Below are 17,221 nucleotides of genomic sequence, written 5' to 3'. Positions count from 1 at the left end.
ATATCATCATTTTCAGTTGTTTAACATTGTGCTTTACTTATTTACGGCATTTTAAATTAAGGAATGAATGTGCGTATTTTAAGTATATTTACACGGGGAGCTTAAATGTGTGCTTGAAATATGTCCGATGGCAGGCCTTGAACTCCGCCTGTTTTTGATGCTCCTTCTGCCAAGAACGTAAGAAAGAAGGGGGCCTCTTCGTGGTCACATGCGGTAACGTTTTATTGCTGTGCGTGAGTGCTTGGAACTCAAAATATCTAATACTTCTCCAGTTTTGCCATTTGAAAATTTATGAACATTTCCCTCGATATTTGTTCCAATCCTCAACTCCCCTTCCTATAAATGAATACTTTCCCCAATTCGTCAAAATTTGTTGATATTTCACGGAAGCAATTGATCGTCGCTAGTTTTAAACTATGCAACACCTATCGAAACGTCAAGTAAAAGCTAGATCTAGACAATGTTCATGCATAGTTAGAGTCAACCTTATATATAGTTCCTTTGATTTAAATTGGCTATTTGTTAGTTCTGATCATTATTTTTGTTGTATACAAGAATCATAATATACAAACACAACTTAAAAGTTTATTGATTTGCAGTCTTTCATACAATATGCACAAAATGAAGGGAGTTTAGACTTGCTTCTTATAATGTTGAACGCGCTAGATAACAACATAAGTAAGTTGACTGTTTGTCGAAGAAATATATACATATGTACAACAAGATTCTACATGTACAATAAAGTCTATCTTGACGAGATAGAATACCACAAATGAGTGAAAGTCTATGATAGCAGATGGCTATCTGAAGTTTGAGAAGTTTGAATGGAACTTGGTACAAAGTTCTGTTAGCAGAATGCTAGGTAGGTGGAGGCAAGTTACGCGGGAGGCGGGTATTTTGAGGCGTAGTTGTTCTGAGGTGAAACCTCCTGATCAGAATTCCACTTGTTCAGTACAGATTTTCAAGAGGGTGCCTCCGTGTCTGACGTACGGTGTAGCCTGGTCGCTGTACACAGCTGACTTCCTGAAGCGGTGTTTTTTTTTCGGGTGGGCCCCGAAGCCCGCTCCCTTCGCGTGACCATCGACTCAATCTACATGTCCACCGACATGCAATTAATTTCTAGTAAGAAACAGATAGCAGGGAAGAGTGGGAAGTGAGACAAGGAGTATCTGCCTGTTTCCATGTCAGACACGTTACCAGGCGAGTTTGTGTTGGTTGGATAGTGTTAAGGTGTGGTATTGGGGGGTCAAGGAAAAACCACATTGGCAGAAAAGAGAAATAGCCTACATGTAAAACCTGACATCTTGTGATAGCACATGCAAGGATGTGGGCTGGAAAAGTCCAGTGGTAGTGTTAGTTGGGAACAGGTATTATGCGCAAGTCATAAACTTATTCCTCGCCATTCCATCTGCCAGGGGATCAGCCGTCTGGGAACTGCGATGACTAGCGCGAACCTTGCCGGCAGCGGAGCCATGCGTCGAGTACCACTAGGAACCGCCGCACAGCGCCACCTCCTTGGGGTCCCTCGTTCCCAGTCTCCGATCCCGGAGAGTGAGGCCAAGCCCGCCAAGGCGGGGGCCTCCTGAAAGGGGATGGGTCATGACGCCGGGCCTCCTTCCTCTCTGCCCGCGCCATGGCCCGGTAAACAGGGCAACTGCGAAGGGAGGCCGGGTGGCCCCCCGTGCAGTTGGCGCTCACCGGTGCCCCGTTAGGTGTTGCGCAGGCCGTGTAGTGATGGTCACCACCAGAGCGGTTGCACCTCACTTGGAGCCCACACCTCTCCTGCCGGTGGCCCCACCTCAAACAGCGGAAACACTGCAAGAGCTGTTGAGGGGGACGTTTCGATCTCACATGATGGCCGCTACCCGGTGAGGTCCTCTCCTGACTGGTTCCCCGGTCGGCTCCTGTCCTGGAAGTAGTCATGTGTTGCGGCTGGGTGGCCCTCTCCCGGTGGGCAGGCGTCTTCTTCTTCTTCCTCCTCTTCCTGGGGCGGCGTCTTCTTCCTGCGATCTCTTCTCGGCTGGGGAGGAGGCCTCTCTCCGATGGCCCTCCTCCCAGCCTGGTGACCCTGGGTTAGCGGGTGGCTCCGCTGCGTCGCCGTCTTCTTCCTCCTGGCTGGCGGCTGTGGCGTCGGTCGGCGCTAACACTCGTCTGCGTTCCCTGTCCTGTGGGGCTCACAACGCGGTCTGCAGCTCGATAGACATGCTGGTAGCGCCAGGGGGCGCCTTCCTCCACTGTTTTGCAGCCGTCCGCCGTCACGGGCGGTTTCCTGGATTGTACCCGGGTAGTACGCCCTTCCTGGTAGGCCTGGGTCTGCGTCCACTTCGAGAAGGTGGTCCATGGAAGAGCGGTCTGCGTCCACTTCGCAGTACCGTGCCGCTCAGCCTGGGTCGCACAGTCGCTGCGCCAGGGGACGGCATGCTCCACCTACGTGGTGGTGTCGCTGGTTGCCGGCAGGGTGGCCAGGACTAGGTCGGTGTTAACCGCCCTATGCCTTAGCCTCCTCTTCGTCTGGATGACGGCCTCCCTGGTCTCCGTCACGGGCCTCCTCCTGACTGCGCCGTCGTTCATTCCATGCAATCCGTCCCACCCTGGTAGAGGGATGACCTGGAACAGAGTAGAGAGCTCCTTCTGTGTGCCGCGAATCCGCTCCTGGTCTTGATGCCTGATGATGAGGCCTCCTTGTAGGAAGCTCTCGACGGACAGTGTTGTCGAGATGATCCTGCCTTCGTGGCGAGGGAGCCGCATTCTGTTCAGGACGAGGCCCCGTTCAGAAAGTACAGGGCGCCCCGGCCTGTAGTATACGAGCAGCGCCTTCGGAGAATAAGAAGCCGTCAGGGGGTCACACCCATCCATGTATGGCTCCGTCTCCACATCGATCTCCGGCTCCTCCTGCTGCAGCTCCGGCTAGGTTGCTGGCGTCTCGTTGTCCGCCGTACTCGTCCTGATGTCCGTCGCTGTCCAGTAGTCCGATGCACGCCACACGTCCGACTTCTTCATCATGGTCCTCCTGAAAAAGAAAAGTGCTCAGCTCTGTCAAAAGCTCTTTCGAAGTTGTACTAATAAGTACAGATGCCTGACTAGCACTTAAAAAGTACAGGGCGCCAGGCAAGGAGAGAGAAAGCAGAGCGAGAGGCACGTACGTCCTTCCGCTACTACAGTCACCTCGTCCTTATGCCTGGAGCGGTGGAAACGTCGATCCAATATATACTCGTTGGCTGACGTCACACCTCATACCTCAGCGCTCTGCTGGACACACACTCGTAACGTCGAGTAGCGTCGATGCAAGAACAGGCTGCGGAGCTTCCAGACGGATGGCACTACAACAATTTTAATACATTTTAATAATATATGTCGTTTTAAATGGTATTTGTTCGTGGCGTCGACCTCTGAAGATATTTTGCCACTACTGGCACCATATGATATGAACCTGCGTGTAATTGTAATTGTGGAAGTGTAGAGTGTTCAATGTGAGGAAAGGCGCGTTATGGACGACACAAATACCGCAGTCCCCAGGCCAGGGTTATTAATAATTTACAATTAAAATCCCCTGACCCCTGACCCGGCCGTGAATCGAACCCAGGGCCACCAGGTTACAGGCGGACGCGTTGCCCGCTACACTGAGAGAACGAACGGACATAACACATGTTACTTTCCACGAATTTTGGAGGATTCAACAGTAATATTCATGTTATCTTGGTGAACCGACGTTTTCCTACACTTGAACGTAACCATAGTCTATGTACTCCGTGTGATACTGCTTACGGTTCATCACATAAACACCTGATGGTTGCTTTTCCCTTTCTTTACAATGTATGTTATTATATATGGTTATTTGAATTTTATATGCTTCATTTTATATGCTTTGTTGTTACGTGAGTGTAACATTTAATAGACTCGTATTATAAGCTTGGAAGATGCATGTGTAACTTTATACAAAAACTAGCGAATGTACCCGTGCTTCGCTACGGTATTCTACATTGTATTCGGTTATCGAAGTAAATAGTGTACATGCAGTAAATAAGATTGTTTTAAAATTGCATGTTTCTTAGCGTTATCCGAGAAAGAGCATGGGGAGTTCCCCGTACGTTGTTTCCAATGTAAAGTGTTTGTTACGGATTTGTGATATAGCGGCAGACTCACTTGCCTACTGCCATTCACAATCGAGTTGGGATGATTACGTAATAATTGCAGGCCCCATTGCCTACTACGCGGACAGAATCGATTTGGGGAGTTTTCGTTAATATGGCAGCCCCCTTCCTACTTCCAGACAGATTTCAGGTGAGGAGTTTTTATTATAATGGCAGGCAATTACCCTACTATCACTCGAAATTGAGTTGTGCAGTTATCATTATAATGCCAGGCCCATTTTTCTACTGCCAGCCAGCTTACTGCCAGTCACACCAAGTTGGTGAGTTTCCATCAAAATAGCAGGCCACTATGCCTAATGCCAGTCACATTTTAGATGAGGACATTTCTTTATAATGATAGGCACCCTTGCCTACTGCCAAACACAATCGGGTAGGGGAGTTTTAAACAAAACTGCATGCTCACTTGCCTTCTGCAAGTCAAATCGAGAAGGGAACTATTCATTATAATTGTAGGCTTTCCTTACTAATGACAGTTACACAGGAGTTGGAGAAGGAACCCTTTCCTACTGCCAGTCGAAGTCGGTGTGGGGAGTACTTATTACAATAGCAGACCCACCCTTTCTCGATCGCTAAAAATCGACATCAGTGAATATATATAGATCGACATACGAAAGTATATGCGTATTTACAATATTGAAGACCTTCATTTACAGATTAACTGCTACTAAACGTACGTCATATCGACAAAGGATTATACCATAAGACACGCCGGATTTAGTGGCCTAAATGGCTGGTCCTATGATATGTCATCTATTCTTGGGTCAGATTGAGTTAGAAACGTGGAACAGGGTAAAGGTTTTGTAAGATTATCTCACATTACATTACTTTTCGGATACATACATAGCATTTGGCTCACATATGGCTACTGGGTGGGCCAATTTTCGTGAAGAGTTTAATGATTCTGTATTTCATATAAGTAATTGAAAGTATGAATTATGCATGTGAAAATTCCAAATTGACTTAACATCGATTAAAGAGAAAAATCAAACGTAAAAGGGATACAGATACGGCAAAAAGTCATAAGACCACGGTTGTAGATCATTCCAAATTGAACGGAGATTGTGCAATCCGTTATAGGATAGGAATTTCCGAAGGTCTGCACCATCATTAAAATTGCCTGCGTATTTCGATATTCTTCGGGGATTCAAAGTGAAAAATTTAATGATCTAGGAAGTTTTCCGTTCGTTACAGGCTTAAACGTATAATTTTGTCAAATTTCAATTATCTTCTTTTTCTTCTGGCAGATCATGGCGCAATTTGGATTTTGGGCGAGGCGGGTAAAAATTAGTACTTTCAGGAAACTAAACCAAAAATTATGGAGATGGTCATTATTACCCCTTAAACGGAAAGCTGTACGAAAATTTCGCCAAAATAGTCAGTGTAGAGGCACACAGTCGTTACGATTTGATTTATATAGATAAGGAATCTGCTCCATGTAAAACACCTTTTGGGCTATGTCCGCTGGACTTAACCTGCAAAAGTGACCATTCATGATATCTCCCTTAGTAATCCTCCTGACGAAAGGATGCACATGAAAAAAAGGTTTAGAGGTGGAATTCCATCACGTTTGGTCGATTTCCAGTCAGGTTGGTCTTGTTCTGTATATGTTGTGGAAGAGTAAAATCACCATTTCGGTTCCCTATAAACCGCCAGTCCATTCCGGAACATGAAATGTTATTTACGTTTAAAACCTACCTTTGGACAGGTGGATGCTAAATATAAATTTTGGTTCGAATGTCTTCAGTAGTTTTCAAATTGTAAGGAGTACGCTTTACACGCACCCGTTCGGGAGTTAAGTCCGATGGGACTTGTACAGAAAAACGGTCCGTTAATGATATCTCCCTTATTAATCCTCGTATCGAAATGATGCACATGAGAAAAAAGGTTTAGAAATTATTATCTACCAAGGTAGGTAGATTTCCATTAAGTTTGGTTGTGTACATTTTGTGGAAGTGCAAAATCACTGTTTCGGTTTCGTATAAACTCCCAGTCAGTTCAGGGATTTAGAAACAATATTTGCCCAAAACCTATCAAGGACAGGTGTATTCTAAATATGAGTCTTGGTGGAAATACATCCAGTAGTTTGTAGCACTCGCGTACATACGGCGTAATTAAGGAAGAAATAATACAGTTAAGAAAGTTGAAAGTAATGGAAAATGGATTATAACTGCGGACAGCCGGATAACGACAAATATGTAAATGCCAAGTGAATGTATTGGAAAATCAAATGCCCCTCAATAAATTATGCTAGTGTGAGTAATGGATATAATAAAGCGGTAACAGAGGAGAAATTTAGGTCAGTGATTCTTAGGTAAACAAATAATAAGAAGACGACTAATGGTGTTATTACTTAATCTATTCGAGGGCGGTTATAATATCCAACGATATTCCGCCAATATCCCGCAGATAGGCCGATTGACGCCTCTCTTGCCTTCTACCCAAGGAACAACCACGAATTTAAAAGCATGATGAGGAAAATGGCAATACGTTACTTCCCTGCTGGCATGCAGTCAGAGACGTTGCCATGGTAACCTGTAGTTTCGTTGTCGGTCTGTCGGTCACTCAATGCAGAGCATGATACCAGCGGAAAATTGTAAATTTCTCCGTCATGTGAAGAGTAAGGTAAATTATGATCATAACGAAAGTTGTTTATAATGAAGAGACGTTTCACGTACGGTAAACGAAGTTTACAGAAAATCAATAGTATAAGAGAAAATGGAGGAAACCCATTCTGGTTTTCCTATAAACCACCCGTCTATTCGACGATTGTAAAATAATATGCATATAGAAACCTTCCCCGAGATGAGTATTCTCTAAATATGAAGTTTGGTTGAGATCTATCCAGCCGTTTCGAAGTGATGGTGGAAAAACCACTCAGGTTTTCCTATAAACCCCCGTCTATTGAAAGATTTTAAAATGATATGCATATCGAAACCTTCCCCGGGATGAGTATACTCTAAATATGAAGTTTGGTTGAGATCTATCCAGCCGTTTCGAAGTTATGGTGGAAAAACCATTCTGGTTTTCCTATAAACCCCCGGTCTATTCAAATATTTTAAAATGATATGCATATCGAAACCTTCCCCGAGATGAGTATACTCTAGATATGAAGTTTAGTTGAGATCTATCCAGCCGTTTCAACGTGATGGTGGAAAAACCATTCTGGTTTTCCTATAAACCCCCGAGTATTGAAAGATTTTAAAATGATATGCATATCGAAACCATCCCCGGGATGAGTTTACTCTAAATATGAAGTTTGGTTGAGATCTATCCAGCCGTTTCGACGTGATGGTGGAACAGACAAACAAACAGACAGACAAACAGACAAACAGACAAACAGACGGACACGAAACGTAAAAACCACCGATTCGGTCTTGAGTTGACCTAAAACGGATAAATATCTGAAAAATTGGCAAAACAAAAGAAATTACAGACAGCGGACCCCCTACAATTTTATTTATATAGATGCGAGGTAGACACGTCACCTGACTCCACGAGTTGCTCAGAGTATGAAGCAATTTATAATGGGCAATACGAATCCCTCACAAGGGAACATGCCTTGTTTAGTACCGTGTTCAAACTGCGTGAACTTTTTTAATACGGTATCAGTATATACACTTATACTTATGCCCTGCCCCGCATGCTACGTATAATGATGAATGGGATGCCTAATCGCTGGTTTACAAACGAGCACAACCACGGGCTGTATTTCGGATGTGAAAGGAATAGCAGTAATTTTACTACACACGCGTTTATGTAAATACGCCATAGATGCAGAAAATAAAGTTGAATAACTCATTTAATTATAAACGTACAATTATTCAGCGCTATCAAAAAGTTGCTTGTTTGTGGTATGTGCTTTGAACGATAAATTAGCTATGTATTGTGGAGAGTCTGTTGAAATGTGTTATTTCTACCTTTAGAATGTTGTGAGAAAAGCTCAAGAAACGTGAAATAAAAGGCACTTGGAACGTACCCATGCTCAGGTTTGGTACAAATTTTAATGAATTATATTTTACTGACCTGGATTGGTCACGGCAGCCGATAATATTTAACTACTATAATGCATGCGGGCGAAATGCTGATGTATTTTTTGGAAGTGGATATCGCACCTCTTGAAGAGACTGTCCTCAATTGCAACTCTCTTCGGTGAAATACGTATTTAGAAGGCAGGTGGCTACTTGAAACTTCTGCGCATACCGTCTGTGAGCTTTGGCTGCATTTCGACCAGATTCTCCATCGATTAAACTTTTGCCTCTTTATTTGCTGTTGATCAACACATCAGCCATTGTCGATATGTAGACAGCAACTGTAGCACTGCTGTACCGAAAACTAGCCTAATACTGAACGTTCGAAAAGGAGGCTCTCTAACACGAGGGGGGTACATTTGACGGACAGCGCTGAGTAACATGTAGCGAGTGGCCGCCTGGTTGTTCTCTCTTCAAATTCTGAAATAAATAACCTGAAGGCAGTAATACTCCTGTCAAAATCTGTTATTATACAACCCGTTCATCACCAGTGCATGCGGGACACTTATAAATGAGAAAGTACGGCTCTCGCGGGCCAATATTGGTATATGTTAGCAAGTTGTATCCTGAAGAATATATAAGCATTGTGCAGAACAGACAATCTTTATGGACTCCAAGGGTTACGCAACAGCAAAAGGTCAGTCTTGACCAGAACTCCGCTATCAGTGAATATACAGTACATCTAACAGCAACCGAGTCACTTCAGTAGAAAGTGCCTTGCAGAATGATAAAGGGGACTTAGTAAACTGGAAGAGTGAATTTCTGAATTTTGAGGGATCTGAGGACTAATGGCAAAGTATAATCATCCAGGGTCTTCTATTATTATTATTATTATTATTATTATTATTATTATTATTATTATTATTATTATTATTATTATTATTATTATTATTATTATTATTATTATTATTATTATTATTATTATTATTATTGTACCGGTTGGTACACCTCTACGCTGCAAATTTGAATTTTCCGCCTTAAAGTACCTCTCTACAGGAGAAACTCTGAACTGTAACAACTGAATCAACTCTACTGTTTATCAGAAGATGTCACTGGGTGTTTTTAATTTGCTTTTGTTGATCAAGAAGTGTGGACATTCTCTAACAGATGTCTCTACTAAAAAAACTATGAGAATGCACTCTGGTGCGAAGGAATGAACTTTCTTGGAGAAATTTTGTATTCATAAGTTTTGTCTTTACCAAATGTTGTTCTTCCATTTGTGGGTTGGCAATATTAAGCTTTCTTTCCGCCTGTTTTGAATTTAACCAATCCTAAATTTCTGTAATTAATTTTCCACCAATAAGGTGTTTCTTCATCGATTTGTGTGTAACTTTTGCTGTTAGCCAATAAACGTTTGTGGGCGGGTCTTAATCATTCATGAAAGGTCTCGAAATCTGCACGAGGGTATAAAAACTGCTGATTTTCTTCACTCCGGGCCACTTCAATAACATCTAGCTGAGCGTGTGGATATGTAGCAGGGGGCGGGAAGCGCCTCTTCCTTCGGGCAGCAACTCTTCAACAAGATAATGGCCTTTTAACATCTTTTCTTGCTAGCTGAGCAGTTTAACTCGCGGGGAGGGTTCGAAACCTTTAATATGTAACCCATCTCTTTAAAATGTAAATCCCTTTTCAACCTATGTAAAAACTACAAATTTCTTCAACTGTAAATTGGGGATAGAGAGTGCTTTACACTCTCGAGCTCCCCTTCATTTTTGAATTTGAGGTGACTATGTTCTCGTAACCGTTTTTCTCTTCTTTCTTAATGTGTTAATTTTGTATACTAGTCACCTCCATAGCTTGGGATTAGCCCCTGTGTAATCGGCCTAGTGCCTCTTAGGTTTTAAAATATGTATTTAGGAGTGTAATCTCACGCGTCCATTTCCTTTGCATTTACGGCCATTTAAATTAACCTATTATTTTTAGTTCTAGGCCCAGTAGAATGGGTACAAGTTACCCCTGTATTTTATAAGTGTGCCTTGAGGGCAGTTTGTAGTAAAGTCCGTTTATGGCCTCTTAATAGGCTTGAAAGATTGAGAGCGGGTCAGCTCTTTCTGGTATTTTGAAAGGTGCCTCGGGGAGGCGTGACATTTTTATTGCTTGGAGCTAGTGCTCCATGTAATTTGGGGCGTTCTGCCCTTTGGTATTTTGTGGTTGTGAGCTGAGAGCTCAAGGATTGACGAAATTGGGCTCGTAGCCCAGAATTTGTAAAGACCCGTTAACTTGTGCTTTCTTTTGTAAAGTTGCATTGTACCTGATTTTCTTTGTTATTTCACCCAGTGAAAATTGTTAAATGTTGTTATCTGTTGAAAATATAACCTTTATTTAAATTTTAAATTCATCTTTATTACTTGTAGGTAGACCCATTCCAGCCCGTACCTTCTTTCACCTCTGCCTTCCACGGATAACTCCGTAACAGTTATTATTATTATTATTATTATTATTATTATTATTATTATTATCATCATTATTATTAAGTAGGCTACATAAGATTGGAGAGACAAGGTGAAGAAAAGTTTGTTTGCGAGGAAATGTAGTTCATTGTGAAGCAATGTTGACTCTACGTCTGATGTAAGAATTTCGAATAAATAAAAGCAGGCCCACGTAAATGACACCTTTATATCTACAAATAGCATTTGGAAACATTGATATCGCCTAATTATTTCAGGTTATGAAGTTGAATGTCATCAAAAACTGTGAGAGTAGGGTTTCTGTCAAATCTGTATAAAAGACAGTCCAAAGTGATAGGGATCATGGGCTACGAAATATGAGATGATCATGGTTTTCGAAGCTTTCCAGCGATGAAAAGATGGGGAAGACCGAGGATTGGGGAAGTAGCGGCCGTGGCCTTAATTAAGAGATATACCTCGCGTTTGTATGGTGTAAAATGGGAAACCATGGAAAACAATCTTCGGTCTGCCGACTGTGAGGTTCGAACTCATCATCTCCCGAATGCCCCTGCTGGTATAAAATGATAGTTTGTACTATGTTGTGTTTATATGAAGACGTGTGTAATGACAGGAACACCCAATCTCCGAGAAACAGAAATTAAACGTACATTTTTAAAACACTGGGAATCGACCACGGGACCCCCTGAAAAGAAATACAACACGCTGATGATTTAGCCAAGGAGCTGCGGGGATTGTAATTATTTCTTTCATTAACAAACAGTTTAAGTTTCAACCGACAATACTTACAATTTCAAAAATAATAGAATTTTGCATCCACTTGGAGAAGTTCTTTTCAACGCCAGGTAAATCACCCCTGTCGCACGAAGAAGCAAGCGAGTATGTTTGACCGGCCTGGCTTGACCTGTGATCTACTTCATGAACAACTGAGGAACTCGGTAGTGAAGCTTGTTTTAACGGCTAGTGGTGCGTGTACTTGGCGACCACAGCTGTGTAGCTAATGGGTCCTGGCGACTGCTAACAAGGACAACTAGCAATTGATTTCCCTCTTTTTTTCTTTGTATATAGAGCGGGTGAGCACTAGGCTTGTGTGGTTCTTGTAGACGAGGAGAAAGAAACATTATATGAACTCCGCCAGAACACATACGATCATTGTTTATTGTTTCCAGGTTATTCACTTGAATGATTAGTGTCGAGCCAACGTAGGCCTAATCCAGAAAGTTGGTTAATCTGAACAAAAATGTGTAAAGTGCCAAAGTTGCAATAGAATGCAAAAAATGAATTTGCGAACGAAATTTATTTGTATTCGATTATTCACGCGTGAAATCAATATAAAATACAAGGTAAGTTTAAAACGTTCGGTGAATGAAATAACAAACAAAATATCTTATGTCGTCTTGAGAGTACTTTACATTATTCGCAATACACTTTTAGCAACTTGTATGCAGCTTCTGGAAAGAAGCAACAAAGGCGTGGTTTTGAAGAACTAGAAGCACTGATGTCACAAGTATTTGGATGTTCGGTATATCAGTACAATGTGTGCGTTTCACGAATTTTTTGAGGATGGAAAACAAAAATAAATCTGCAGGAGTAAGATCCGGGCAGGACGGTGGGTGTTTCGAGAACAGTTACGGGTCGCTTAGTCGGGAAGTTGCGCACATGGATCGCAGTGTGTGGGTGAACGTTGTCGTGGACGAGACTCCACTTTTCAGACTTGTACAACTCTGGCCGAACACGCCTGTTGCGTACCAAAAGCCGTTTCAAAACGTTCTCGTAGAATTTGGCGTTGACAGATTTACTCTCCGGTACGAATTGCTGGTGGATCATGCCATTACAGTACTGTCGGAAAAAGGTAATCAATAGCGCCTTGATCCTGGATTTCTTGAAGCGGCTCCTTCTGGGACGAGAGGAACCCAGCGAACTCCATGCCACTGATTGCCACTTTGTCTCCGGATCGAACTTGTAACACCAGCTCTCATGACGGTTTTCAGAAAATGGATCTCGGTCACATATGACAAAGAAATCATCAGCAATTCCTATCCGTGTTGCCTTCTGCACAAATGTAGAACAGCTCTTCCAATTACTCAAATTGTTGTGAATTTTGGTGTTCAAACTGCACTTGCGAATCCCTAATTCCTCCGATATCATTCTCAGAGACAGTCGCTTGTTTTGAGCCAGTAAATGTCGAACTTGCACTTCTGCTTGTTGGAGTTTGATCCGGACGTCGCACATCCCCAGGAGTTTTCTGTCCATCCCAGAAGAATTTGAACCAGTTGTAAGCACATTTTCTACTTACAGCTTCTGTTCTTTACACGTCCACCGAAACCGGGCGAGTGACCGCTTGGTTTGGCATGTAGCTATCAGCTTGAATTCGGGAGATAGTGGGCTCGAACCCCACTGTCGGCAGCCTTGAAGATGATTTTCCGTGGTTTTCCATTTTCACACCAGACAAATGCTGGGACTGTGCCGTAATTAAGGTCACGGTCACATTCTTCCCTCCATTTTTTCACACCAGGCTGTACTTTAAGTAAGGCCACGGCCACTTCCTTCCCATTCCTAGGCCTTTCCCATCCCATCGTCGCCATAAGACCTATCTGGGTTGGTGCGACGTAAAGCAAATAGCAAAGACAAAATCTCTTCCCACTCTTAGCCCTTTCTTATTCCATAGTCGCCATAACGCTATCTGCCTCGATGTGACGTAAAGGAAAAAAATAAACTCTATTAACGTCGCATGCATCTTCGTTTTTGCGAGTTTGGACAAGAACTTGATGTTTATGCGTTACCACATTGCACTATGACATGAATTCTCAATGCACGATGTTCGACTGGCCACAGCAGACTAACGTGCTTCAGCCCGTACGTTCGACGCTACTTAGCTCTTCTCGAGATGCGTCTCTATTCACGTGCCTGTGCACGCAGTGTTACCACACGTTGCCATTGTAATATCGGTCCATACATCGTACTTTAGATACAATGTGTAACATTGCACTCTGGATAAATGGTTAGCGTGCTGGCGTTTTCTTACTGGGGCCCCGAGTTCGATTACCGGCTGGGTCGGTGATTTTAACTTCGTATGGTTAATTTCTCCGGCTCGAGGGGTGGGTGTTTTTGTTCGTATTAAATGTATAAGTTATCTTTTTGCTAGTTGCTTTACGTCGCACCGACACAGAAAGGTCTTACGGCGACGATGGGACAGGAAGTGGCTAGGTGTGGGAAGGAAGCATCTGTGGTCTTAATTATGGTACAGCCCCAGCATTTTCCTGGTGTGAAAATGGGAAATCACTGAAAACCATCTTCACGGCTGCCGGCAGTGGGGTTGCAACCCACATCTCCTGAATATTGGATACTGGCTGTACTTTTAAGCGATTGCAGCTATCGACTAGGTTGCATAAGTTCAATTCATCAAAATCGATTCATAATTAATAATCAGAAACATACAAAAACATTGTTAATTAATAATTAATAATCAGAATCATACAAATATAGTCCGCCTCCGTGCTGTAGTGGTTAGTGCGATTAGCTGATACCTCCAGACGGCCGGGTTCGATTCTCGGCTCTGCCACGAAATTTAAAAAGTGGTACGTGGGCTGGAACGGGGTCCACTCAGCCTCGGGAAGTCAAATGAGTAGAGGTGGGTTCTATTCCTACCTCAGTCATCCTGGAAGTAGTTTTCCGTGGTTTCCCACTTCTCCTCCTAATATAAGGCCACGGCCGCTTTCTTCCCTTATCCATCCCTTCCAATCTTCCCATCCCCCACAAGGCCCCTGTTCAGTATAGCAGGTGAGGCCGCCTGTGCGAGGTACTCGTCATCCTCCCCAGTTGTACCCCCGACCCAGAGTCTGAAGCTCCAGGCCACTGCCCTTGAGGCGGTAGAGGTGGGATTCCTCGCTGAATCCGAGGGAAAAATCGACCCTGGATGGTGAACAGATAAAGAAGAGGAAGAACATACAAAAATTGTAGCTGGCCAAATAATCGTTCAAACCGAAAGCCTAAATAAAAAATAATATTGCACTGTATATTGTGGTGGTGGTGCATTTTGAGGCACAAATCCACATCCTGAACCCATCTCGCTGGCGCTATATCCCTGATGGGCCTATCTACCAAGCGACCGCTGCTCAGTTCCTAAGGTCTGTTTTTTTACAAGGTGATGCATAATCACGTTGAGTGGATCTGAAACCAACTCTCAGCTCAATGTAAAATTTCCGAGTCGAACCCGGAGACGCCGGGTGTGAGGCAAGCACGCTACCTCTGGACCGTGGGGCTGAAAGAAGCGAAACTAAAATAATAAAATAACTAGTTTGGTTTGCAAGGCGAAGGTCACTGCGTAACCTTGCACTGTGACTAACTGGATCTAATGAGCTTTCCACAGAGGGAGAGGATGAAATCCGGTGTCGGCACGTAGCCTACTCCTGTTTAATATCACCAAGGGTCTGATCAAACCTTATCGCTCCCCTCCAACTGACGAATCACCATCAATAGCCACATATGCCCTCTCTACATGTGCATTGCGGAGAGCTTTGGAACTAAACCCAGGCTTGTGACACTGAATTCAATGATTACGAATTGTATACCTTTTCTATCGTAAGCCACCGTATGTGGTGATCATTTTTCCATCCGCAGGACTCGAACCAGCTAACCAATATATCAGACCCTACATACATGGCATCTTAATGATCATCCATATGAGAAAGTTAATGGGGCTGCATGTTGTTTGGTGGCAACGCTGCACTAATATCAGTCAGTAATTATTTCTCGTTACGGGGTCAGTTATTCGTGTTTGGTTATTATTAGTGGATAGATGGTGTTGAAGTTCGCCTCCGTGCTGTAGTGGTAAGTATGATTACCTGCAACCCCAGGACGTCTGGGTTCGATTCCCGGCTCTGTCATAAAAGTTTCAAAGTGGCACGAGGACTGGAACGGGGTCAACTCAGCTACAGGATGTCAAGTGAGTAGAGGGGTGTTCGATTCCCACCTCAGCCATCCTCAACGTGGTGTCCTACTTCTTCACCAGGCAAATGCCGGGATAGTACCCTAGTTAAGGCCACGGTCATTTCCTTCCTCTACCTTGCCTATCCCTTCTAACTCTCCCATCCCCCACAAGGCCCTTCTTTAGCACAGCATTTGAAGCCAACTGGGCGAAGTACTGGTCCTCCTCCTCTGTTGTACCTGAGACCAAATGCCTAACGTTCTAGGACTCAGCCTTTGAAGCAATAGAAGTGTGATCCCTTCCTAGGCCCGAGGAAGAAAACAACGCTGGACGCTAAACTGACTAAGAAAGAAAGAAAATATGTTGTTGAAATGTCATCATTATTCCCTTTGCATTAGAAGGTTGCAACGCTAGTCAGTAGTATACAAATCCTACAATGCAATGAAGGATAATAACGTGTTTTTATTTTGCTTTCTTTTTGTATATTTCCTGATTTGAGCTGATCAGTCTTTATTTTCTGGGAATATATTAAGTCAATATACATCATTTCGAAAAATTTAGAATTTAGTTCCAGTTATTTTGGCTTTGTCTAAGACGAGTTGCATGTGTTTCCTCTTCTAATATTCAGTAAGTGGGATAGTCTGCAACAGAATATGCACAAACGGGTATAAAATTTAAGCGGTATAGGGAAGATTTAAATCTTCTTGAAGACCACAAGCAGATGCGATGCGGGGATCATGTACATAGAGTTCTCTTACGTATTTAACACTTAGGTCCAACGAATTGGTGTTCATTTACGTTCCGACAAGGACATTTGGAAGTTCGTAAAGTTTAGGCAGAGCATGCTGTAAATTACCAAACTTTAGTCCAAACTTTTGCTCAGAAAATCATGACGTATCGCGGGAATAATAATTATTATGAATGTAACAGCCTTACGTGGATGATCCTTACCCATGCAGAGGGAAGAGGTGACTTCCCAGATGGGTCACCGAAATTCGTAAAGTTATAGAGAAAATGGACATCACCGAGCGAGTAGGCTATGTGGTTAGGAGCGCGAAGCTGTGAGCTTGCATTAGGGATATGGTGGGTTTGAATCGCACTGTCGGCAACCCAGAATATGGTCTCCCGCGTTTTCACGTTTTCACACCAGGAAAATGCTGGGGCCGTACTTTAAATAAGACCTCGACTGCCACTTTCCCACTAGCAAAGGACAGGAGAAAGAAAATAAAGTTCATCGGGGAAGAATATGTTAAAGACTGAAGCAAATTTAGAAGTACAGTGTCATAATTCAGCGATTTCCGGGAGGCAACTACAAAGAAATTTACGAAGGTGGTCTTTTAAGAATGACGAAGATACGAAATAAGCAACCGAATGACAAAACAGAAACCTGACAGAATATCAAAGCCAATAGAGGAAGAATATTTAATGCGCACCCAGCCTGCTGAAGCTGTGGCCATAATCAAAATGATGATTATAATAATGAGGATTATTACTACTATTATTATGTCCTCCTGTGTAGCGTAACTTCTAGCGTTATTGATGCTCTCTTTTCGGAGGCCTGTGTTCGATTCCCGGTACTGGAAGGGACTTTCAAATGGCAGGAGTGCTTGTATAAGGTTAAAATGGTGCAGGCAGCTCACTTCCGTTGCGGGTGAACCTTAAAATAGCAGCAGCACATTGGAACGAGTGCAAATGTTTACATTTCCAATA

Source organism: Anabrus simplex, chromosome 3 (genome assembly GCF_040414725.1).
Source record: "Anabrus simplex isolate iqAnaSimp1 chromosome 3, ASM4041472v1, whole genome shotgun sequence".
Classification (NCBI taxonomy): Eukaryota; Metazoa; Arthropoda; class Insecta; order Orthoptera; family Tettigoniidae; genus Anabrus; species Anabrus simplex.
This window is presented reverse-complemented; position numbering follows the sequence as displayed.